A 25,932-nucleotide genomic window follows, 5' to 3' on the forward strand; every position below is an offset into this window, starting at 1 on the left:
GAACTAGAGATTCCAGGGTCATTATTATTAAATGGCTTTATGATCAGTCAGAACTGATGGTTCAATAGAGACTTTGTTCGAGAGCGAGAGTTCCCATGAATTGTGCTGTGAAGCAGCCCTTCCTGCTCACTAGTCTCTGTAATGACTGATGTAATGTGTTTTCCAGCAGCCATATCACCCTGCAGCTCTCAGCTAGCATCTCCCTGCAGCTCAGCAGGTGTGAGCCTGGTCAGTACCTGGAAGGAAGACTCCTGGGAAAGCTAAGGCTGCTGCTGGAAGAGGTGTTAGTGGGGCCAGCAGGGGGCGCTCACCCTGCGGTCTGTGTGGGTCCTAATGCAACAGTATAGTGATGGGGACACTATACTGTAAACAGGTGCCGTCCTTCGGATGAGGTGTAAAATTGAGGTCCTGACTCTCTGTGGTCATTAATAATCCCAGGGTGTCTCTCAAGAAGAGTAGGGGTGTAACCCCGGTGTCCTGGCCAAATTCCCCCCTGGCCTTTACCAGTCATGGCCTCCTACTAACCCCCATCTCTGAACTGGCTTCATCACTCTGCTCTCCTCCCCACTGAGAGCTGGTGTGTGTGAGAGGACTGGAGCATCATCCAGGTGGGGCTGCACACTGGTGGGGGGGAGTGGATCCCCATTACCTGTAAAGAGCTCTGAGTGGAGTGTCCAGAAATGTGCTACTGTATATTAGTATTAGGCGTTTATTATTATTATTATTATTATTTTAAAACCCAGCTGAAAGCCGGATTCGCGCTGTGCTGGGTCTCCAGTATATTCGCGGCTCCAGTGTGTTCGCTATCGCGCTCGCTGACTCTGCTGGACTCGGACCGGGACTCTCTCTGCCTGCTGGGCCGCAACAGAGCAGCTCAGAACAGCGCAGAGCGAAACTGAAAGCAGACCTGTGCGCGTTCACGGGGCGCAGCCCAGTTCAGCGCCTGGAGCCGGAGGGGTGAGTAAGACTCGTCCTCGGTTCGTTTATATAGATATACTGCTCATATAGTGTGTATAAACGTCACTGTAGTCTGCCGCTGTTAGTTTAATACCTGTTATACAGAATATTTAATGAACTGAGTCGAGTGCGCGCTGTATTTACAAGTTGAAGAGCGGTGACTCACCGAGACATGTGGCCGAAAGGACGGTGAATAAACACCACAGGAATCAGGTCTGCGGCTCCACTCAGGGGCTGTGAGGTTTCACACACTTGAGCTCGACGCTGTTATGAAGGACCTCAGCGTCAGGCAGCTGAAGGGTTTCAGAAAAGACTGGATGGTGTCGACACCTGGTGTCCAACACCCAGCTTTCCAGTCTGTGACATTCAGTGTCCGCGAGCATGTCCAGATCTGCAGAATGCACCCAGATTTCCTTTCTACTGATGAAGTCTTTCAGTTTGTGCCTCAATTTTAACCATGAAGACACTCCTATCCTGAAACAAGAACGAGTATCCCATGCAATTGATTCCTCTCCTGAAAACTGGAAGTTCGATAATGATAATGATAATGTAGGTGTTGTATAACAATTGTGCTGTCATGTGATGATCACATACAGTGAGCAAGAATGTACCATCTCGTAATTACATGATTTTTTTTCCTTGATGACAGCAATCCCTTTTGTAAATCAACACACAGAGTTGTAATTTTATCAAATCTGAGATTTCCTCTCCAGTGCTCTGACCAGCGCATCAGCTAGTTATAAAATGCAGAAACATTAATATCACTGTTCACTGAAGGATCAGGGAGAAAACACAGGATTATTATTGCTATTACAGTAGTACAAATAGCCGTCAGTTACGTTGTGCATCACAAAATAAAACTAAATAGGAGAACGTGGTAACAGAGCATGCTTTAATACTATTGCTATTATTAATAAAATTCCTGTTATGGTTCATAGTTTTGTAAAGCTGAGCATTATATTATATTCAGTTCACAATAATTCATAAAGAGTATCTAATTCATGCTGTGCTCTTGATTTAATACCCTCGCCCTCTCTGAGCCTGGCTGCGCGCTCACGGTACAGAGGGTCTCAGTCACACACGCAGGAAGAGTCTTTGTTTTTTTATTGTAACAACACAATATATGCAATACATGCAAGAGTACATATTGCATGTTCACAAGTACATAATACAATGGCAGTTAACAAAAACTGATTAAATGAGGTAAAGGTAAACAGCTTCCATGTTCTTATATTTAGAAATTGTTTATACTGTACATACTGTATGTGTATTTTAAGCCTACAGAGGGTCTCAGTTACACATGCAGCACAAGCGATTCAGCCTCCTCATGGGAGGTACAGGGGTCTTGAGCTGGTTGAACTAACAGCAGGAGACCCTGTGCCCTTTGCTGGGCTGTGGAAGTGTTTGCAGGGCACACACACACAGGTTGCGCAGATTAGAGTCTGTCCACCTCTTCCAGATACTTTCTCTAGACAAGCTCTCACAGAAAAGACATCAATATACAGTAGATTGTTAGTAGAGTTCAATCAAACTGACTGGAATCAGGACATGTAAACAGTCACAGCTACCCAGAGGCTGCTGTACTTTCTAAATCATATCACAGTGATTATCACCCTATACTAACATGAGCTGGTATGTTGTATATCCAGCTCTGCAGAAACCTCTTGGCTCTGCGGCAGTCCTGTCGAACCCGGGACCCTCAGGAGAGATGAGGACACTGATTGTGCTGGGACTCCTGGCCGCTGTGTGGAGAGGACTGGGCACTGAAGGTACAGACCCTGTTTCTTCCATAACAATACTTGCAGCAATAAAACACCTTTCATCCCCGAGCTCTTCATACACATCTTTATACACACTTCCTCCACCTGCACACAGCCCAGGGGAGCAGAGAGAAACCGGCTCTGAGGTTGAATTAGGGGGATCAGCAGTGTGAGCACCCCTCCTCTCACACACAGCCCTGGGGTCTCTAGTGACCCAGCAGTCAGGAGTCAGTTTACTGTCCAGACTGTACAGCCCAGAGTCAGGACAGCAGTGTGAGGACCCCTCCTCTCACACACAGCCCTGGGGTCTCTAGTGACCCAGCAGTCAGGAGTCAGTTTACTGTCCAGACTGTACAGCCCAGAGTCAGGACAGCAGTGTGAGCACCCCTCCTCTCACACACAGCCCTGGGGTCTCTAGTGACCCAGCAGTCAGGAGTCAGTTTACTGTCCAGACTGTACAGCCCGGAGTCAGGACAGCAGTGTGAGCACCCCTCCTCTCACACACAGCCCTGGGGTCTCTAGTGACCCAGCAGTCAGGAGTCAGTTTACTGTCCAGACTGTACAGCCCAGAGTCAGGACAGCAGCATGAACACAGGTCCTCACTGATTGGACCAGACAGAGGATTGGACAGAGGGTCCTAAGACCCTCCTAAGACGGGTGAAGAACGCTAAGATACTGTATGTCCCCAGATCCTCACTAACTTTTACAGATGCACTACAAAAAGCACACTGACAGGTTGCATCACAGTGTGGTGTGGCAACTGCAGTATTGCTGACTGTAAAGCCCCACAGCGGGTGGTGAAAACTGCCCAGTCCATCACTGGGATTGCCCTCCCATCCAAACAGGACATTTATGACAGACGGTGCTTGAGGAAAGCTCTAAGCATCATCAAAGACCCCACACACCCCAGCTACAGACTGTATGACCCTCTACCATCTGGAAAACGGTACCGGGGCATTCGGGTCCGGACTACCAGACTCAGAGACAGTGATTACCCCCGCACTATCAAACTATTAAACTCCCAGCCTCTCTCACCTACGATCTGAACCTCACAGTGCCTTCTCTCATACCAAAAACTCAAACACATATTGAAATCTACATCCACCTCACATGTCAAGCAGCTCACTCCCCATAATTTTCTATCCTTTATTTCATTCTGTTGATGTATGAATTTGCACAACGGATGTTGTTTTGCACATTACCTGTTACCTGTTGTTATTTTGGAGATTGTTGTTGTTTTGCACACTGCCTTTCTTTTCTTATACAATTGTATTGTTGTTGTTTTTTTGTACTACTTACCTTACAATAGCATTTAGTTACACCGTATACTGTACTTGTGTATGAGCATAATGACAATAGGCTTGAACTTGAACTTGATCTCATTGTCTAATGTGTGGTCCCAGGTTTCTCTGTGCAGGGTTCCAGGGAGCCTCTAGTGGCCAGGCCTGGGGATGAGGTGCTGCTGCCCTGCTCTGTGGACAGCACTGTCCCCCTGCAGGAGCTGGAGGTGGAGTGGCTGAGGACAGATCCAGACACCCTGGTGCTCCTGTTCTCCGAGGGGGAGAGTAGGCCAGAGTCCCAGCACCAGCGCTACCGGGGCCGAGCGGAGATCTTTCCTCAGGAGATTCCCAGAGGAAACTTCTCTCTGCGGCTGGCCAACGTCACGTCCGAAGACGCAGGAGTGTACAGGTGTGCCGTCCACACGGCGCAGGGCTCCGGTGAGACCAGAGTGGAGCTGAAGGAGCTGGGTGAGCTGGGAACACGGATATCGTCCTCTCTGGGAAACAGGAAGTCGAGTTATTCTGGAGAACACAGAGATACAGAAGTGAAACTGCGCTCTATGATAAACATCACCCTGAACTGGCCACAGAGAAAGGGCAGTGGACTTTATTTCCACAGCTCTGTAGCTAACTACCCTCCAAACTCTACTCCCACCAGCCCCCTTAGAAGCCCTGTATATAGAATGTGGGATTAACCAATAATCAAACTCATTGAGTAATGATCACCCAGTGTATCTATTTACAGTGACAAAAAACCTATTGTTATAACAGACCTCTGAAAGACTGGCGTACCACAAGGATCAGTATTAGGACCACCAAGCTTCCTCTGCGATAACAGGGATCCATATAGATTCTGTTACAGTTAGTAAACTAGAGCGCCCAGGTGGTACTGTACCTCAGCAGGAGGAAATACGTTGCAAGTGCTAAGCCAGAATACTGTTTGAGGTTTTAAAGGAAACCACACATGATCCTATTCTTCAAAGTTTCAGTTAGATTGCACCTATTCGTCTTACTCCTTAAGAGTAAGAGTAGTAAGAGTAGTAAGGCTTTATATTTTTATCTTGGAAGTTGCAAAGAAAATCGAAAAAGATCTGGAACTAAATATACTTGATAAACCACAAGTTAATGTACACCAGAGCTGAGTGCGCTCGTCAACCTTATTTTTGTGTTTCAGAGCGTCTAGTTGTGACTGGAGCTGATCGTGCTGTTGGGTCCTACCCTGGAGGGGAGGTGGTGCTGAGCTGCTCTGTGGACACGAATGTCCCCCTGCAGGAGCTGGAGGTGGAGTGGGTGAGGACAGACTCTGAAGCCTTGGTACTCCTGTTCTCCGAGGGGGAGAGCAGGCCGGAGTCCCAGCACCAGAGCTACCGGGGCCGAGCGGAGCTCTTCCCTCAGGAGATTCCCAGAGGAAACTTCTCTCTCCGGCTGAAGGACGTCAGGACTGAAGACAAGGGGGAGTACATGTGCAGAGTCCACACGGACTCGGGTTCCGCAAACACGACAGCAGAGCTGGAACAGCTGAGTAAGTGAGAAGTCTTGAAAGTGAGAACAACCCCCTGAGTGAACTGCCCTGCTAGTACTGCCCTGGTGTCTGTTCCTCCTGCTCATCAGGAGCATGAAAGGCCGATTCAGACTGGTGAACTGGTTACAGTTACTAGCTGATATACCAGCTAAAATATACAGAGAGGCAGCTTCATAAAGCTGCTTATTCTTGGAGAGGCAAACTGTTTAAGTTAAAAAAAACAGTTAATTTGTGTTATATTCGTCACATGGGTTAATAAAAGCTTTAGGAGAACATGACTGTGATATTATTGAAGTGGTTGTGCTGGAGACTCAGCCCTGTGTGTGTGGCACTGAGCTGAAGCTGAGTGTCGTGATGTTTCTCTCAGCACTCATGTCAGCCCCACTCCTGACTCCACACTCTGACAGCTCTTCCACAGCCATGGAGACACAGCATTGCCCTTGCAGGCCTGTGCTGTAGACTCTCCTGTCTTTTTACCTCCTGTGGTTACTGGGCGAACTGGCCCAGCGCGGCCTCACTCCTGCTGACTGCTCTCCTCTGCTCTTCCCAGGGTTTTCCACAGCTCACATCTGGATCCTGCTTCTGGCTCTTTCTGCACTGGGAGTCGTGATCCTGACCAGCGTGCCAACATACCAGTTCTTGCTCCAGAACCGTGAGTTCAGCTTTTACCTCATTTCATGCTGCATCTAATAGTCTGCAACATCCTACATTGCCTGTGCTTAAAATCCTCACCAGAGCTGAAAGAAACTTTTGACTCTGATTGCTATTGTGTTGCCCTGAGACCCTCCATCAGCCGCCTGCTCAGCCACAGTTGAGGTTTAACTGTACTGTGTCACCTGCAGTGCTGCAGTGCCCTCTAGTGTTCTCGTGTTGTAACTGCACCTCTGGTGCTGACACTGATCTCTGCTCCCAAAGAGGCGCTTGATGCTCAATTTAATTGTCAGTATTTATTCGTCAATCTTAATGACATTTAAAGTGTAAAATTGTCTTATACCCAGCACACATCTGCAGTAATAAGGACTATGAGCAGAGTTCAGGACAAACCTACAGATAGAGGGAACCTGCTCTTATTCCCAGTAGGCAGCTGACGTCATGTCCCAGCATGCACTTTGCAGATTGAAACAGCTTTATTCATACCAGTGTGGTGAACACCAAGCTCTAGGCACATCTTCTGCATATCATCAGACATCCGAATTCCTTATCCTGTGGAATGTTCCTTTATCCAGTGGGCTGATGACATGAACCCCTTAATATATTAATTAATTCCACAGGATATTATACATTTTCACATTATACTTCCAAGTTTTTCCCACTAACTGTCTAAAACCCTTCCTGTCTCCTGTCCCAGGTGAGACCAGCAGGGGGTGGTACTGCTGTCTGGTGAACTGTGTTGCTCCTGGGCTCCTCTTGTCTGCAGCCTTTATCCTGTGGGGCCAGACTGAAGGTGGGTGAGTCTGTCAGGTCCTTATCCACACTGATCTTGGGCTCTTCCCTGTTCTGAGAGCTCTGTGTGTTTTGAAGGTTTTCTCCAGGAGTCGGTCACCTGCGCCACTGTCAGTGTGCTGAGGATCCTGCTGGTGTCAATGATGGCCCCCTATTCACACAGGTATCCAGGTGAGAGCAGAGCAGCTGATCTGGGACATGAGACTGAGTTCTCACATGTGTTACTGGTGGGTCGAGAGCCATTGGGAGGTAAACTCTTCAGCCCATTTGAAAGAGCTCCTGATCTCCAGTCCACAGTCTTCAGATGTCATAAACTCTAGTCCCTGTGTTTGCTGGTTAGTGTCGGCACCCTGTGCTGTGTGAGATCTTGAGGGAAGTGTTAATGTTGTACAGTAGATGTTTCTACCCAAAACACTCCCAAGTTACAGTTTCCTCAACTTTATTATAAGGACTCCTGGCTTTATTTAAAAAGACATTTTAACAAAAATAAACAAAAAAACAAACAAAAATAAAACAAATCAAGAAATAAAAAAAACATCTAAATAATAATAAGAATTATACAAAATAAACAGTAGCAGGTTTAAAGAGACTAAAACCACAACCTTCTCTAACATTTAGAAACCTTGTCAGAACATGGTTACTACAATTCATTTCATGGGGCAACTTGTCAGTGATTATTTGATTAATGTAAAAATGCCCAAGGCTTAGAAAAGGACAAAATGCACTCTGCCTCCTTACCCCAGAACACAGAAACCCCCTTTTACGTAAGAATCATAGAAAGCTGACAATAAAGAAGAGGCCATTTGGTCAATCTAGCCCCTTCAGTAGAAAACTGAACCAAATCTCATTCAATTCAACTTTATTTGTCATTATACTGACACGGGTGCATAGTAAAGTCCCCCACAATCACCATAAGCCCCTATAATTGCACATGCCCTTCATTGTTGCACATAACATCTAATAACAGTTGGTCAAAAACCAGTACTCCTTTATTGTAAACTCATTTGCTGAGTGTGTTACTGAATGTAAGATAAAGGTTTTGCTCTTTTTGTTGCTTCTGCACTGAGGGACTCTAAAATGCCTCTTCGAAGGCATCAGCCGGTACTCTTCATGCAGAACAAGTAAGGGATCAGAGGAGATTCTAGCAGCCGGGCTCCCCTCACTCTTACTGTAAGCAGTTTGAACGCTCTGCTCAAGCCGCCTGTGACAGATCTCCCCCTGATATGGTAACATGATGGGGAAATCTGCCCAAAAATTGTCCCCATAGAAGTGTCTAGTCATTTATCAGAACACACCAATGTACGGTAATCTTCCAGGCCGAATATACAGCAGGTCTTTGCTTTCTCCCGTTAGTAATAGAGGAAAACCCACACCCTGTCAGACCCATTTGGCCAAACTGTCAAACACTGTCGTCCTCGTACCAGCAGCTGACACAGCTACGACCGAGGCTGTTGCCCAGAACTCAGATGGTTGTTGTTATCTTTAGCCTGAATTGGTTTTCTTTGTTTTAGGGCTGTGTAAACTCTCTCTCTGAGATTTTCCTGACTCACTCTTCAATGAATCATCAGTGTCTGAACAGACACCTTGTTGTAACTCCACTTGGCTTATGTGGGAGAGGCTGTACCGACCAGTGAAGCTAATTCCCCGGTTCCCTTGTACAAATGTAGTGTAAGGAATGTCTCATTGCTGCCCCCTGGTGGCTCCACCTTCTTTTCACCTCCTAAACCTGGCAGCCCTGGATTGCAAGGTTTACAACAAGAAGGATTTCTTTCAGTTCCCATGTACAGTGGCAGTATTTCTGGCACTTCACAGGGCAAAAACAATAAAATAACAATAATATTAAACAGAAATAACGATGGAGCTAAAAAGAGTGGAAAATAGAGAAAAAGCAAACACTAATTGAAAGCCTGACTAAACATTAAGTCTTTAATCTTTAGATTTAAATACTTTAAAAGAGTTTATATTTCTCAGAATGGCAGGGAGTGAGTTTCAGGTAGCTGGAGGTGCGTGCTTGATCCTGTAAAAAGGTACTACTGAATGGTGCAGAGATTAAAGGCATGCTTGGTACAAACAGTAGGCAGTATTGCTGGGATTGGTATTTAAGGTACAGTACATTGATGCTGCTGTCCCTTATATTGAGCTGTGCGCTGTGACCCTGTGTCAGAACAGACTGTCAATGTGAGGTTGTGTATGGATTGTTCAATCTCTGTGTAGGACTGCTGTTACTGACCAGCTCGAGCCAGTGCTCTGCTTTAGCATATGCTAGTGTAGCAGAACATTATTGCACCTGTCTTTAGTGTTTAAAGTTTTATTTTAGCTTTCTTTACAAAAACTGTGAAAAATCAGTAAGGAGTCTGAAATGTGAAACCCCTTGGTATTCCCTGATAACTAAGAGACAGAAGTTGTTACACCCTGAGCTGAATCAGTGTGCTGTGCATTTGGAGTTTGACAATTCTATGTAGATCATGATTACCCTCACACTCCTCTGGACATGGTAAAACTTTAACTTTGAACCCTGTCTCTGCTGTTTCCTTCGTGGCTTCTGTCTCTGAGTGAAACAGACAACTCATAGTCTCGCTGGAAATCTGAAATGTTATTTTTTGTGATTTCAGCACCTTGTTTAGTTTGTAGTATCCGATGTGTTTTTAAGTACTGCCGGGGGTAATCGTGATCCACGTAGAATGTTTTTTTTTATTACAGACTTATTACAGTTATTACGCACAACCTCTTCTTTTGTTCTGTAACTTGAGAACTTGGTTCACGCTCTGGGCCTGTGGGTCTTGGTGCGAACGCTCTGCGCCCGGTCAGTTCTGATTTCCATGTCCTTTGGCGAGAAGAGTTCCCCCCTCAGCAGATTTTCAATGAAAGTAATCATACAGCGTCCTTCTGATTCTTCAGGAATACCGTGAATTCGAATGTTGTCTCTGTTCCTTCGAGGTCCAGAAGTTTTGTTTCCAGAGAATTTTGTCGTCTTAAAAACGGCTTTATCACAGTTTCTACTGTTAGCAGCCTTGTTTCATCTTGTTCCATTCACCCCTCCATCCCGTCCAGTCTTTTATTCACCTTGCTCATCTCCTGTTTATGATCCCGTCTGAAGTCTGGGAGTACCTCCAGTACTTTCTGGAGACTAACGTCTGCGCCATCATGTTCGGAGCTTGAGATCTACCTCGACTGTGTATTTTCCACAGTTGGTAGCTTTCTCTTGCATCTCATCACAGTCCCTTCGGCCATAATTACTGTTTTAGAAACTTAATGTATCAGAAAGAAATCAGTATTTTCAGGGCTGTGTAACACAGCCATTCTAGTCCACATCCTAACCGGAAGTCCTAGTAGTTTTATTACATGTGAGAGCAGTGAGACTGCGCTGAACACAGATCAGAACAGTGATCTGTCAACAGTGAGAATGTGCTGAACACCGTGCTGAACACAGAGATAAGAGCAGTGATCTGTCAGCAGTGAGAATGTGCTGAACACTGTGTGCTGAACACAGAGATAAGAGCAGTGATCTGTCAGCTGTGTGCTCAGGGAATGTGGGGGCAGCAGCTGGTTCCTGTTGGCTCTGTGCTCCAGGAGGGAAAGTCTGTTCCCAGTCTGGGGGGTGAAGGAGTCCAGCAGGTGCAGTGCAGGGTACAGTGAAGCCTCAGTATCCCTAAGGGTTTGATATGCTGGTAATATCTTGTTGAGAGAATTGGGTTTGGTTCCACGGCTTCTGTGCTTTTTTCCTTCTCTGTAGGGGGCATTTTCTCTAGCCTTTACGTGTTCAGCTGATTGTTTTTATTACCTTTGTACACACAGCACTACTGGCACGCTTATAAGCACGCTTATTACAGTGCAGTAATAACATACAAAGAAAGTGAATAAAGTGTTCAGCCCTGCGCGTCCTGTACAAGTGGGGGTCTCTCTTACAGGGGGTGTGGATGGAGAGGCAGCCGTCACCTCACTACATTGACGGTTCTGTTTTTCAGAAATTCACTGTTTAATTCCTGGGGTGCTGTCTGTGTGGAGTTTGTGTGTTCTCCCCATGTTCGTGTGGGTTTCCTCTAGTAGCCCCGGTTTCCTCCCAGAGTCCAAAGACATGCTGCTGGGCTTCTGGGCTGATGGGATGGCCTGGTGTCCAGGGTGTACCCTGCCTTGTGCCCATTGCTTACCAGGATAGGCTCCAGCTCCCCTGAATTGGTTGAAATGGTTAGAAAATGGATGGATGGATTGTTGAGGATGGCTGTCTAGTGGAAAGTAATAAATGTTTGTCTTTTTTCCAGGAAACCTTGGGAGGATATTGAAACGTTTCAGTGTCCCGTTTGTGTTTTTTGCCTTTTTAACGGTGGTGATGTCTGGTAAGTAAGACATTCTCCAAAATCAGTTTATGAGTAGCTGTTCAGTTATAAAACCTAACATACAAATAAAGTTATCACTGTTTTATTACGTTTTGCTTTGGTAGACATTAATAAATATAATGTAGATGTTTATCAGGCAAGAATTATTGATAACTGAGGTGTATAACTATGTATCCCTGTCCAGTTATTCTTGCAGAATATTTTAAAACCAGAGCGCCGGACACAGCTGGCAAAGCATTTATTGGATTTTTCTGTGGGTTAGTGTTCCTGTCCTCTCTCTTCGGGATTGTTGTAAAAGGTAAGACAATACTATTTAAAATCTGGCAGAACATTTTTGAGGAAATTCTTTAAATGAAACTTGCCATGTTTTCAGTATAATTTTCTTTCTCGGTTTTTTTCTAATAAAAGTGTATCCGTTCTCTAGCAGCATGACAAGAAAGTGAGCCCCTCCCAAGTGTCTGTAGAGTAAGAATATACATTCTGCTTTTCCTCTTCCAGGACACCTAATAAAGTTCCACAAGCAAATTTAAAACTACATTTTAGATTACAACCTTCACTACATTTTTCAGACTGTTTTCTTTCATCTGACCCTGGCTGTCGTGCTCTGAATGATTAAAAAGTTGGAAATCTTATTTTACTTCATAAATTACTTTAAAAAAACTATAAGTAAATTACTTGTAAAATGACTTAATAAATATTCCTAGAGTGTGTTTTTGAACCTTGTGGTAAATGTAGCCTTTATTCTGAGAGCTGAAGTCTAAAGTCATCAGGTTGAGTCATCTGAGAGCTAAAGCTAAAGTCATCAGGCTGTCTTACAGAGTACAAGGCTGATCGTTTTTTTTTAGGGTTGCATCTCGAATTATTTCAAGTGAAAAAGACAGTTTATCCAAGAGGAGTAAGACAGTGATGTAGAGTGCTGAGAAAATGTTTGTAAACCCCCTGAGATCCCCTGTTTTGGTAATGTACTGTAAAACGATGAAGTAAGATGCTCCTTTTAAGTCAAGTTTCTTAGACAGTAGCCTTATGCAGCCACATTTGCATTAAGAGGATTTATTAAACTGCGTCCTTATAATAGATAATATGTTAACCCAATGAGACAACATGAAACATGAAAAAATATGATACTCTTTCAATCATTTTCTTCAGCTGATGCAACATTCAATACTCATGTGTGACAACGAATGTGAAACTTTAGATTCAGTAACAGGTGGCTTCCCTTTGTGCAGCAATGACTGCAACTAAACATGTCCTGTAACTGTTGATCAGTCTCATATTGGTTTTGAGGAATTTCAGCCCGTTCCCATTCCTCCTCACACAGCTCCTTCACGTCTGTGACATGTAGGGGCTGCCTTACAAGAGCAGCCTGCCGCAGGTGCTGCTAAAGCACTTCTGTGGAGTTCAGGTCTAGACTTTGACTAGGCCTTTGCAAAACTAAATCTCTGCTTCTGCAGCCATTCTTTTTTAGAACTGCTTCTATGTTTCGGGTCATTGTCGTGCTGCAAGACCAACTTTCGGTTCAGCTTCAGGTCAGGCCACCGGTCCCTGATATTCTCCTCTAGAATCTCCTGGCACAATGCAAAATTCGTGGTTGTGTCCGTGATGACAAGTTGTCCATGTCCTAAGGCAGCAGAGTAGCCCCAAAACATCACACTCCCACCACTATGCTTGATGGTTGGGATGAAGTTCTGCTCAATAGCGGTGTTTCTCATAGAGGCCAAAGAGTTCTAGCTTTGACTCTTCTGGCAACAGAACGGTGTTCCTGAAGCCTTGTAGATCATTTGTGCTCTCTGATGTACTGCAGTTGGGCAGCAGTGTTCTTCTGCTATCCTTCCATGAGCACCACTCTTGTTCAGACATTGGCTGATAGTTGAGCCAGGGCTAATGACTAAGAGAGTGACCTGCAGTTCCTTGGATGTTACTCTGGGGTTCTTTGTACCTTTCCTGATGATCTTCTGGTGTTGTTGGAGGGATGTTGGTAGGACGACCGCTCTTGGGTAGAACGACTTGCAGTTTTGAGTCTTTTTTTACACCGACCTCATGCCGACCTTTTATCTCCCACAAGGAGAAATCGAGTTGATCTGGCGACACCCACAGCTCCTCCCAAACACACTGGGACATAGCATAGGAGTAAGAGTGTATAGGTGGACTCTCAGCAGATTCCTAAACCTTCACCCTGTTCTCACTTCCTGCAGGATGGATTACTTTTTGTCGGAAGCACAGTGGGAAATGTTTTCCCCACCTCTCGACAGATGTGTGTGTCTTGTCCAGGTGGGTGGAGGTCACAGCACGCAGGCGCGCAGACAGCAGAGCCCAGGGCGAGGTTCACAGGGAAATAACTCACACTCAGATGGTATCCAGTACTGTGCCAAAGACAGGACACCGGTATACCATAAATAAACTTTTACAGTTCAGAGGGTTTGTATTTATTTACAAAACCTTTGCTGAAATCCCTGTTACTTTAGAAATTGAGAGTTTTAATTTTTCATGTAAGTACGAGTTTTTTCTTACCCTAATAACAAGGGACTGTAATGACAGGTGAGTCTTGATTATGTAATCCAGTCTTACATTTCAGTATCCAATCCTGTCCTGGAGCTCTAAGTAACTGTTCTTAGTAGGAACACATCTGAGGTTAATCAACAGCAACAAAGCAAGTCTGAGACCTTCCGGATCTTATCTGATCTCCACGTTCTTCTACACTTCCTATAACCCCATGTGCTGACCCCCACCTGATTCAGGCTTTTTGGAAAGGATGTCAGCAGGAGCCCAGATCCATCACTGGGGTTTTTCTGTCCCAGTACTCAATGGGGCTCCTTGCCACCCTGCCTGGGAATGTGGAATTCCAGAGAATCAGATGACCTCCATCATGGAATCATGGATTGATCCCGAAAGGCAGTGGTGTCTTCATGGAAGTGGCTCAGGAGAAGACAGCCTCTGTCCCTGAAGACCTTCTGCACTGGTCTTCACCTTCACTGTTTCTCCCTCCTGCTGAGTGTATGGACAGCACAGGCAGGAAGTCCTGAGGGAGGTTTCTTCCCTGGGCTCTGAGGAGAGCAGCCAGTCTGCTCCCAGCTCCAGGGACACAGGGACACTGACACAGTGAAGCCCTGAAGGAGGTTTCTTCCCTGGGCCCTGAGGAGAGCAGCCAGTCTGCTCCCAGCTCCAGGGACACAGGGACACTGACACAGTGAAGCCCTGAAGGACGTTTCTTCCCTGGGCCCTGAGGAGAGCAGCCAGTCTGCTCTGAGCTCCAGGGACACAGGGATACTGACACAGTGAAACACAGGAAGTTGTTTAATGATGTCTGTGTTGTAGCTGGACACCATGAGATGAACCTTTTCATTATGCTGAGGATCATCTAAGGTGTGAGGACTGCACTTGTACATGTGTCACGTTCTCTGTGGAGGTCCTGCACCTCCCAGACAGAAGCTCTGGAGCTGGGGGTGAAGTGACCTCAGCACACCAGGGCTGTGGAGGAGACAGAGCAGCTCCTGTCTGTCCACGTGCTGCTGAGAGCTGACTGACTGAGACACAGATACTCTGCATGACTCCTCTCTGCTCTTTCCCTACAGCTTCCTTTCATCCGTTGCTGTTTAGTATGATGGCCTTTATGTTTTTTATCGCTGTCACACAACTATTTATAATTGGTAAGTACTCCAGTAGACCTCTCATGTCATGGTGCAAGGCAGGGTTCACCATGGGTGGGAGCCAGTCCATCGCAGGGCACACACAGACACAAACACAAACACAGACACATACTCACACCAGGGCCTGTTTTCCCAGAAGCCAGTTATTCTACCAGGATGTCTTTGGACTCCTGGAGAAAACTGGAGCACCTGGAGGAAATAAACCAATTGACAGGTTTGGAATCGAACAAATTGGCCCAGCGCTGAGAGGCAGTGCTAACCACTGTCACTGTGTTTCAGCAAATTCTGTAGCAGAATGTCAGGACGTCCGTTCATCAGTTCAGTGTTAATTTCGTTCCCGAAAATTATGATAAAACTGTTCGTCAACGACCTGTTTTTCATCTTAGTCAGTGACAATGAAACTCTCATGAATATAATCCACAATGACCATGACGGAGACTAAACTACTTTGAATTTTTGTTTGAGTGCCTTCAGACAAGACAAAATGACCTGTTTGACTAAAAGTGAATTTCGCTGTTTTCACTGTTTGCACATTTACTTTCTGTCTGGCAAACAGCAGGCTGGCTGTAACGGGCATACATGTACTGCAGAGCGAGAAGCTCATTTCCTCATTTCCAGCCGGTCTGCTCCACACCTCGTGTCACTTGTTGTGTGTTAACTGATTGGTACCCAGATAAACAATGAGATGTACAGTATGTGCTGTACGAATTAGATTAAATATGTGTGGAGACACAAGAAATGTTGTTGGATCTCCGGGCTTTTAGCTGGAAGAAAGACCTGGAGTCTGGCAGTACTTTATATACAGTAGGATGAGCAAACCAGGAAAAGCTCTTGCAAAACATTACTGAAGATAAAGAAACAGAATGCAGCTTCATTATGAGTTGAAAACCTACAACATATTTCAAGCACCATATGAGTCACAGCACCCAGACACTGTTGCACATTGTAGCTAGTGAACAAATTGAATAGAAACCTAAGCAAGAAAAAACATATTTTACATTTTGTGTATTGGGAAACTACTTTTTTGGTCTTGATTAGAGATGAATGTGCAAGAAGGGAATTACTCTTAAAATATGAAGTTGGTTGGATACCTATACTCTCTGCGTTTCAGCTTCCTGATGGCCCTCTGTCAGAAATGTAATTTTTGCTCATCCTTTATTTTCAAAAAGTGAATCTATGAAATAGTTTTTATGCACTGTGTGTATATCACAACATGTAATAACCATCAGAAAAGAATGTTCTTAAGTTGCATTTAGTTTGTTTTAATTGACTGGGTGTTTAGCTCCTCGAGAAAATATCATTGTATCGCCCACATCTTGGTGCTCTGCAGGCATTCCATCTTATTTCTTCAGAGTGTGAGAGCACTGTGACAGTCACTCTGTTAGCATGACACTAGCATGGTCATCAGCACCTAGATCACTCTCAGACTCATCCTGGTTTTCCTTTCTGTTTTTCAGGTTATTTAGCTGGTGTTGGTGTAGCAGCTCTAGCTTTATGTGTTGCTGTATGTTTTAAACCGCGCTGTGATCGACGGGGAGCCTGTGGATGTAAGTAAGCTCGTACCTTTAAAAGTGTTGAATCTCAACTGGGAATCAAGGGAATGATTCTCTAGTGCAGGGTTCTCAGAATCGGAGTGACTTGTGTCAAGGCAGGTAAGATCTGAGGGGAGGTGTGATGTTGCATGTGTGTCATTGAAATAGACAGGGAGGAAAAGGTGGTGGCCTAGACTGAACACAAAACAGAAACACAGCTACAGTATGTGTGTAACTGGAATGTGTTATATATGTAAACATATATCAAGTGTAGTGAGATTTCACTTATGTTACTTACAGTAGCTCCTCAGTTCCTGGACTGAAGTAGCTGTTGGCAGTTTTTCTTGGATAGTTATCTGGGTATCAGTCCAGGTGGACAATGCTTTTATTCAAAGCAGCTGTCATCCATACCCTTGTGCATAGAGGGGTACTTACTGGAGCTGTCTGAGCACTGAACACCAGCAGAGTCTCACAGGGGGTTCGAACCCAGAACCTTCCAGCTCTGAGTACAGAGCCCTTACCACTGCACCAAGGCTAATATAGAGATCAGCTACAGTATGTATTGTAAATAAAAGCCAGAACTGAGGAAAGCTTGTGTAACAGTAACTGATATTACAATCCCACTGCACCATGTACTGTAGTAAGTTTGCTCTTAATTTATGAAACCACATGATCCCAGGGATTTTCCCTGTTTCTACAGTAAGTGATACTTTTGTGAATGAGATATATTTCCATATCGCTGCAGCAGGTTTCTAAGTATTTTCTCATCTTTCAGCTTTATGCCAGAGAATTACTTTTGTGGTTTTGCTGATGCTCCTAATTACGTTGACCTGGCTTTGGATGTCCGAAGTGCCAGACAGTGACAGAGGTAAGTAAGAGTATCTGCTCTCTGGGTAAATCAGGCCCCACTCAGCGCATATAACTGTTTCGTTAGTAGTTCAGGCTTGAGTACAAACGCATTTTACAGGGAACGAGAGCAGGTGTGTAACCTGTTCTATCACAGATTTACACACTGTAGTTTGTGACCCCTGTCCTAAATGAAGACTGTGAGATAACCTGACCAACTCTTTTGCTTTATTTATGTCTAATCTGTTACATAGAAAACAGAATAGTTACTTGAAATCACAGATGAAATTGGCTAAAAATGTGGACTAAGTTGTCCACAGAATTTTCTCAGTCCAAAATCCATCAGTGAAATCCATCCATGACCAGAAAGCCAGCTCTTCCCAGGAAAGGTGGAGGTAACCTGGAGCCTGTCCTGGAAACACAGGTTGCCAGACAGGACTGCTCCCGGACGGGACAGCGGTCCGCTGCAGGACAGACCCAAACGCCCAATTCGGACACCCAAGTTAACTGTTCTACTTCAGGGGTGCTCTTAGTTAGAAAGTGTGTATGAAGTCCCAGCATTATGACCTATCAAATGACTGCACTCCACTGTATGCTTCAGTGATTATTCAATTTGATTACAGGGGGTCTGGGACGGATCTGCGAAGTGACTTTTCTTTGGATTCTGTTAAGTCCAGAGGCCTATAAACGATTCAGCGCTATCCCTGGTAACGTACATTGTTTTGTAGATCTCTGGTACAGTACAGTGTGGTGAGCTCTGTGCTGAGGTCACTGGTACAGTACAGTGTGTTGAGCTCTGTGCTCTGGTCACTGAGCTCTGTTACAGTACAGTGTGTTGAGCTCTGTGCTCTGGTCACTGGTACAGTAGTGTGTTGAGCTCTGTGCTCTGTTCACTGGTACAGTACAGTGTGTTGAGCTCTGTGCTCTGGTCACAGGTACAGTACAGTGTGTTGAGCTCTGTGCTCTGGTCACAGGTACAGTACAGTGTGTTGAGCTCTGTGCTCTGGTCACAGGTACAGTACAGTGTGTTGAGCTCTGTGCTCTGGTCACTGGTACAGTACAGTTTGTTGAGCTCTGTGCTCTGGTCACTGGTACAGTACAGTGTGTTGAGCTCTGTGCTCTGTTCACTGGTACAGTACAGTGTGTTGAGCTCTGTGCTCTGTTCACTGATACAGTACAGTGTGTTGAGCTCTGTGCTCTGTTCACTGATACAGTACAGTGTGTTGAGCTCTGTAGTGTTGTGTCAGTACCTGAATCAGTTTTCCCAGCTCTGCTGTCTGTGTTGCAGCCCGAGCTCAGGTGGGGGTGTATGTGCTGGGGTCCTCAGTCCTGCCTGCGGTCAGTGCCATTGCTCTCACTGCAGAGCTCATCCTCAAGGCAGGTAAGTGACCCGTCCAGCTGAAGACCCACAGGACAGGCTCCTCTGGGCTCCTGTGCTTGAACACTGATCCTGCAGTGAAGGAGACATCAGTGTGGAACAGACATGTAGCAGATTCTACCAGCCTGTAGCTCTGAATGTATGTAGAGCAGTTTGGTGATCAGTCACCCCCAAACACCTCCAATCAGTCCTCAGTCTGGGCCCCTGAGCCACAGGCTGAGTTTCCTCTGCTACTCTCTCATACTGTCTCCTTCTGACACGTCTGCAGACACTCAGACATGCAGAGGATTTCACATCTTAGTGGATAGAAGGACAGTGTGTTATAACAAGGTCTGATTTTAAGCTTCACTGCTGTTTCAGAAAAAGGCCGCCGCACTCTGACAGACCTGCGCTTGGTGGTCTTGCCCTGTCAGATCCTCCTCGTTGTCTCCTGGCTTGTCTTGCTGATGTGTGCGGACTGTAAGTACCTCAGACATTCTGCACCAGCTACTGTCCACTGATCACTGTGGACTGTAGTCCACTGTCACCACCAGTTTGTTCTGAAATCACACAAAGTGTCACTTTGTGTAGAAAAGTGATTAACACAAGTCTAACTATGCAGGAAAAGTCTGAAAGTCTATTTTTTGTAACATTGGGCTTGTCCACTCTTTTCCAAAGGGAAGAGCACAGTTAATGCATCAAGTTTCATAAATATTATCATCATCATGAGCTCAGTGTATTTGACCTTGGAATGTCTGTGGTGCAGTAGAGCCCAGTGTTCACTGCAGGCTGTGCCAGCTGTGCCCAGCTGTGTGGTGAGAGTGAGGCTCAGGACACACAGCTGTGGTCTGACAATCTGTATTGTTGATATCTGACATCTCACATTTTATTTCCTGCTTTGTCCATCCAGATCAGGGGGAGAAGAAAAACAGGTGAGTAGAGTTTTTACACAATAAAAATGTCTTCACTTTATAGTGTTCATAAGCGATCAATTTTGTTTCTGAAAAGGTATTTATTTAAACACTGTACCTGTATCTAAGTTAGTTTTACTGACACTGTTATTGCATAAGACACCTGCAATTGGAACACCTTTACATTTTTTTAGTAAATGAATAAATTTAAACAAATTAAATTCAGTCTAATCATATTTATAATTTCATACTTTATACACTCTCCGCACAGTCACAGTCCAGTCCTGAGCTCAGTCCACTCTCCCCACAGTCACAGTCCAGTCCTGAGCTCAGTCCACTCTAATCATGACCACAGTCCAGTCCTGAGCTCAGTCCACTCTCCCCACAGTCACAGTCCAGTCCTGAGCTCAGTCCACTCTCCCCACAGTCACAGTCCAGTCCTGAGCTCAGTCCACTCTCCCCACAGTCACAGTCCAGTCCTGAGCTCAGTCCACTGTCCCCACAGTCACAGTCCAGTCCTGAGCTCAGTCCACACTCCCCACAGTCACAGTCCAGTCCTGAGCTCAGTCCACTCTCCTCATGACCACAGTCCAGTCCTGAGCTCAGTCCACTCTCCGCACAGTCACAGTCCAGTCCTGAGCTCAGTCCACTCTCCCCACAGTCACAGTCCAGTCCTGAGCTCAGTCCACTCTCCCCACAGTCACAGTCCAGTCCTGAGCTCAGTCCACTCTCCTCACAGTCACAGTCCAGTCCTGAGCTCGGTCCACTCTCCCCACAGTCACAGTCCAGTCCAGAGCTCAGTCCACTCTAATCATGACCACAGTCCAGTCCTGAGCTCAGTCCACTCTCCCCACAGTCACAGTCCAGTCCTGAGCTCGGTCCACTCCCCACAGTCACAGTCCAGTCCTGAGCTCAGTCCACTCTCCTCATGACCACAGTCCAGTCCAGGTGAGGAAGAGGATGCAGGCAGGAGGGGTCAGGGGTTCAGGCCCAGGCGGGGGGGTGATGTGGGGGTGTCAGTCTGTTTCCATTTCCTCGGCTGCTGTGACTGATCCCAGAATCAGGGCTCATGCTGTCTCACAGGGAGCTGATGTGCCTTGTTTCTGGATTCCAGGAGGAACAGGAGCTGGAGGAACAGAAGCAGCAGTCTTCAGCTGGAGCCCATGAGTCTGCAGCACAGCAGGTCCAGGTGAAGTCTTCCCAGAATCCTGCAGGCTGTGAACTTCTGTACCTTCTGAAGGGTTAATCGATCATGGGGGTTGTGACTGAGGACACAATGGGGTTGATCCCTCATGAGAAGTTTATATCAGCGGTTATTTTCTGTGAAATATCACAGCTCTTCCCCAGACAGCGCTCAGCCTGTTAAGTGCTGACATGAGCCGGGCTCGAACCCGTGACCATGAGCTCAGCCTGCAGCTCTACAGGAGCTCTCTGTTCCTCTCGGCCATGTCTGATACTGCTGCTGTCTGACCTGCAGGACGTGGGCTCACAGTCCTCAGTGTTTACTCATTCCTCACTCATGATCAGAGTCTGTGTCATGAAGAATAACTGGGATACGAGTGTGTCAGAATTGCATGGAAATAACTGCTCTACATGGGCTTGTGATTGTTACTACATTTCTGATCATATTGCTCTTTTTAGACCCTTGAGCAGTAACAGATAAATTGTGAAACTGAAAGGCGACTGCTTTGATGTCCATTAGCATTCTTTAATTTAATCAGTAGTAGCAGTGCTGTTGTGTATTTGATGATCCAGTCCCATGTGTGGTTCTTACAGGACTGTGATGTGACCACCATGAGCGATGAGGGAGTGATGTCAGCGCTTGATGTCACAGAGGAAGCCTGATCATGTGACCCCACTGAGTGCCAGCAGGCTCTTTGACTGCAGAGATCATGTCTGCTGAAGCAGGAGCAGCTCCTCCTGGTTACTCCTGACGCACAGCTGTCTTGTCTGATGAATCTGCTTTCACTTCTGAAGCAGAACTGAGGTTCTTTGTGCTTTTCTGTGGGAAGAATCCCAGCCTTATTTTCCCTTGCTTGTCCTGTGCAGAGACTCTGGCTCTGTTCACACAGGGGTTCAGACTGCAGTGTCCTGCAAACACAGTGAGAGAGCAGAAACAAAGACCAAGAACAGGACAAACCTCAGAGGAATTGTTCTCTTTCCCCTTTTAACACAGACTGGACAGTGATGCCACATGAAAGGTCATTTGAGTAATTCTGTGCTTTGTACTGAGTGAAAACAGTCTTCACTAAAGAACTCGTTTGTTAAGCGTGCAGCTCACATTATGGAGCTTTTAGCTCCATAGAAATATTCACATTAATTATGTCATATTTGACAGTGTGTGTAGATCTAAAATGCAAATTGTTGTAATAAAGCCATTTGAAGGTATTTGTTGCAACATTCATATCCTCCTTTACTGCTTTGTGTGGAATAGCTGGACGTTGGACACACTGGGGGTTTTCTTCAGCCTGACTCCCCTGCAGTGGTGATCAGCCTCACATTAATTATGTCATGTGTGTAAATCTAAACTGCAAGTTGTTAATTCTAAAATGTCCATCTGAAGATAACTGTTGACATGTTCAGATCTTACTTGACTGTGTTCTGTGGGATTGCTGGACGTTAGAAAAGCCAGTTGTTGTAAAATGGCTGTTTGAAGATCTTCAGATACGGCTTTACTTTACTTCCTGTGGAGTTTCTCTTCAGCCTGACTCCCCTGCAGTGGGAATCAGCTGGACTGTTACCTGGAGACGCTTCACATTATATTCAGCTCCTCCTTTCTGTGCCATTTCTTCAACATGGCTTTGATGGAGCTTTTACATGCCGAACTGTAACCATCACGTCTGCTTGATCACAGAGGCTTTCTCCCCCTGTATTTACCTCCAAATGGTGAATGTTTACACTAAAATCCTGATGACAAAGGAAGGTTTCTATTTCCTTCGGTTACATCAAAGACGGGGGGGGGGGGGGGGACGTGTATATATAAGTTCTGTAGGACCATATCCCCTTTGAGCTACGATAGGTACTATAACTGTTATGGTGCTTATTGTGGTTCCTTGTATGCATGCAATAAAGCTTGGCTGGACGAAGGAACACTTCAGGCTCGAATTTCTTGGTTTCTACAATTTGGCACTGCGAGCAGGGTACTCCAACGACACAAGACTTTCCCACCCAGCCCCCGAGACGGCATTCCGTGCACAAAATCAGAGGTAAGGACTCCTCTTTCCAAAAGTCCCAACTCTCTTGTGCTGTGGTGGGGAGGCTCCCTTGTCCAGCGAGTACAGCCTGAGTGTAAGTTTGCCGAGCCAGCAGGAATTCCCCTGGCCCAGGGGAGGCACCGTGCAGTTGTGGGTAAGTACTGTAAGGCCCGATTCTGTCCCGGCCAGGCATTCTCCATCCGGCGCTGTAAGGCCCGATTCTGTCCCGGACAGGCATACTCTGTCTGGTGCTGTAAGGCCCGATTCTGTCCCGGACAGGCATTCTCCATCCGGCGCTGTAAGGCCCGATTCTGTCCCGGACAGGCATACTCTGTCTGGTGCTGTAAGGCCCGATTCTGTCCCAGACAGGCATTCTCCATCCGGCGCTGTAAGGCCCGATTCTGTCCCGGACAGGCATTCTCCATCCGGTGCTGTAAGGCCCGATTCTGTCCTGGCGAGTGTCCGTGTTATTTGTTGGGAAGTAAGAAAAAAAGGTTGAAGGAAACTGAAGAAAAATTGAGGAAAAGGTTAGGTCTGCCAGAGGGTGTGTAAGGTGTTTGAATACTGGGTGAAAAGTACTTAGTGTGTGTGAGGAGAAGCTGAAAAAGAAATATGGATGATCAAATGGTGTTTGGTCTGAGCAGGACTGTCAGAAAGTGCCTGACCAGAGGTGTCAGGATAAACAGATGGATATTGGAATAACTGATGTTGTGTTTATGAAAAGTTATGCTGTTAAAAGAGATACATGTAAAGGCAAAACAAAATATAACACATTATAATTAAATTATAACTAAAATGTTCATGAAGTATAAAACCTAATCTAAGATCTTAAGGATGTAATACGAAAAAAATATTCTTGATGTGTATGTGTGTCTTATGAACTTGTATGCCGGCATATTCATATACAACGTGTGAAAGACCTCAGTGCGTAACTGTGAAGTTTGGTACAGTAACTGACGGTGTGAGTGTCTGGCCAGCCGGACTGGCTAGAGACTTGACTAAAGAGACTTGACTAAAAGAAATCAAACAGCAACTTAAGTGACTAGAAAATATAAGAGCATCTAAAACATATAAGTACAAATACCAGCACAGTACAGGTGGACCTAAATGGGTTATCTAAACATGTTATTTGTATAAAATTAATTGAAACAAAGTTAAAATATATGGGGACAGTACAGACCTGCAGTGGTGAGCATTTGTGCTTTATATTGCTTAGCTTAAAGTTTAATTAAGGGGGTAATTCCTCATTGGTAATTAAGCAAATTTATTTAATGGCTTGAAACCAGATATTGCTCACATGCTGTAGATTCAGAATCATGACTGGTGAATAACACCACTGTGAAATTTGCAGAGCTGGTTAAACTCTGATCTCTGGTTCACAATTAACCAGAGAATAAAAGAATACAGGTCATTTTAAGAGAAACCCCAGAAAGCACATGCAGGATGAAGAAAAGCAGGGACCTGTACTGGGGTTCATCTGACAGGGAAGAACAGAAAAAAATGTATCTCCCTGCTAGGATGTTTGTCTGGGGAAGATAAACAGTCCTTTGAGAGATCTGTTTACCTAGAGTGTTCCCTTGTAGGCTCCCTAAGTCTGTCCTAGTCCATTGAGCAAAATGAGTTAAAACTAAAATGTGCTACTAATGGGATGTCTGTTCCTCTGTTATGGGATACAGGAGCACAACTGTCATGCTTGTCTTATTGTACCGCTCAACGGTGTGGTATAGAGTATGTGGGAAGATGGCAGGAGGCCACAGGAGTAGGGGGCAGTGAGTTGTACTTGCTGAGTACAAGATCTGATGGCTTCCCCTGATGAGGAAACCCACAAGTCTGAGCTGCTTCAGGTTTTAGCGTTTGTAGTTAAAAAGTACATAAAGCTAGATATGATAAGGCCCAAGTGTGTCTAGAACTGTGTCATGTTAACAGGGCCTGGGTGGACTGTTTTTTAGAGTGAGCACAAACAGATCTGCTTAAGGGGGGAGCGCAGCCCGCCCAAGGACAAGATTGGTTCCGGAGCAGAAGCCACCTTTAATGAGTTGAAAAAAGCTCTTTTACAGGTGCTGAGACTGGGGTTTCCTCAGATGGATTGACCATTCCTTTGTATGCAAGTGTGGAAAGTGGGTTCTGGGCAGCTGTGCTGACGCAGGAGCATGGAGGTAGGCACCGTCCGGTGGGATGCTATTCGGGACCATTAGATGCTGTAGCCCAAGGGTGGGGGGCCTTGAAGATTAAATACTGTTTACTGATGGGTCCTCTCTGGTGCATGAGGGGAGAATGGAGAGCAGGCTGGGCTGTTACGACATAATCTGATGAGTTAACAGCTGGATAGACGCCCCCCCCACTGCCTCAGCACAGCAAGCCGAGTTGAGAGCAATGATTGAAACTTGTAAATATGCTGAAGGAAAAACAGTACCAATTTAAACCTACTGTATACTGTATATGTATTTGGTGTATGCCACAATTATGGATGGCGGTGGAGGAATAGAGAATTCCTGACCAAGGCAGGGACTCCAGTTAAGAATGCTGGATTGGTCTCCGAACTGTTAGAAACTTTGCAGCTGCTGAATGAAGTAGCTGTGAAAAAGTGTAAATTATAGAATAAAGAAATATCTCCAGTAACTCGAGGGAACGACGATGCAGATGCGGCTGCCAGGCGGGCAGCCCTGGGAATGCAGGTCTGAGACCCCTGTTGGTGGAGGCTGAGGCCTCTAAAACTGGACGTGGACAGGGTTAGAAAAGACTGTGGGGCTGCATGATGATGAGGTGTGGCGCTGCCAGCAGACCGAATCCCCTGCATGCCCTCACTGCCTAATGCCTTTTGTTGCCTGAAACTGGAGACCCGGGTGTGAGGCAAATGGTGTGCCGGTTTTCCCAATAGGGTGGGGACTGCCCTGCCGCTTGGATTCTAATCAAGGGACACACTTCACTAGAAAGGTGTCAGGCTGTGATCGCCTCACCGGGAGTGAGGTGGGATCTACACTGCCCCCATCATCCCCAGTCTTCAGGGAAAGTGGAGAGGGTTAATCGAACCCTCAAGAAGTCTGTGTGAGGGGTCTCCTGGATGGACTCCCTCCCCGCGGAGCTGAGTACTTTGAGAGCTGGGACCAACTGGACCACAGGACTACACCCTTCTGAAGTCGTCACAGGGAGGC

The 25,932-nt window shown here is 45.8% G+C and overlaps 1 protein-coding gene and 1 long non-coding RNA gene across 2 annotated transcripts in view; both read left to right on the forward strand.

Annotated features, from left to right (window-relative positions):
* The window catches only part of LOC107076083 (polymeric immunoglobulin receptor-like), a 226,532-nt gene that overhangs the window by 50,645 nt on the left and 149,955 nt on the right, over positions 1-25,932 (forward strand). The gene's annotated exons all lie outside the window — the stretch shown is intronic.
* On the forward strand, positions 19,943-21,974 carry LOC138224436 (uncharacterized). The gene is made up of 2 exons (XR_011182935.1): positions 19,943-20,775; positions 21,363-21,974. It is a non-coding gene; the product is annotated as an uncharacterized lncRNA (long non-coding RNA).

This window comes from Lepisosteus oculatus, chromosome 21, assembly GCF_040954835.1.
Source record: "Lepisosteus oculatus isolate fLepOcu1 chromosome 21, fLepOcu1.hap2, whole genome shotgun sequence".
NCBI lineage: Eukaryota > Metazoa > Chordata > Actinopteri > Semionotiformes > Lepisosteidae > Lepisosteus > Lepisosteus oculatus.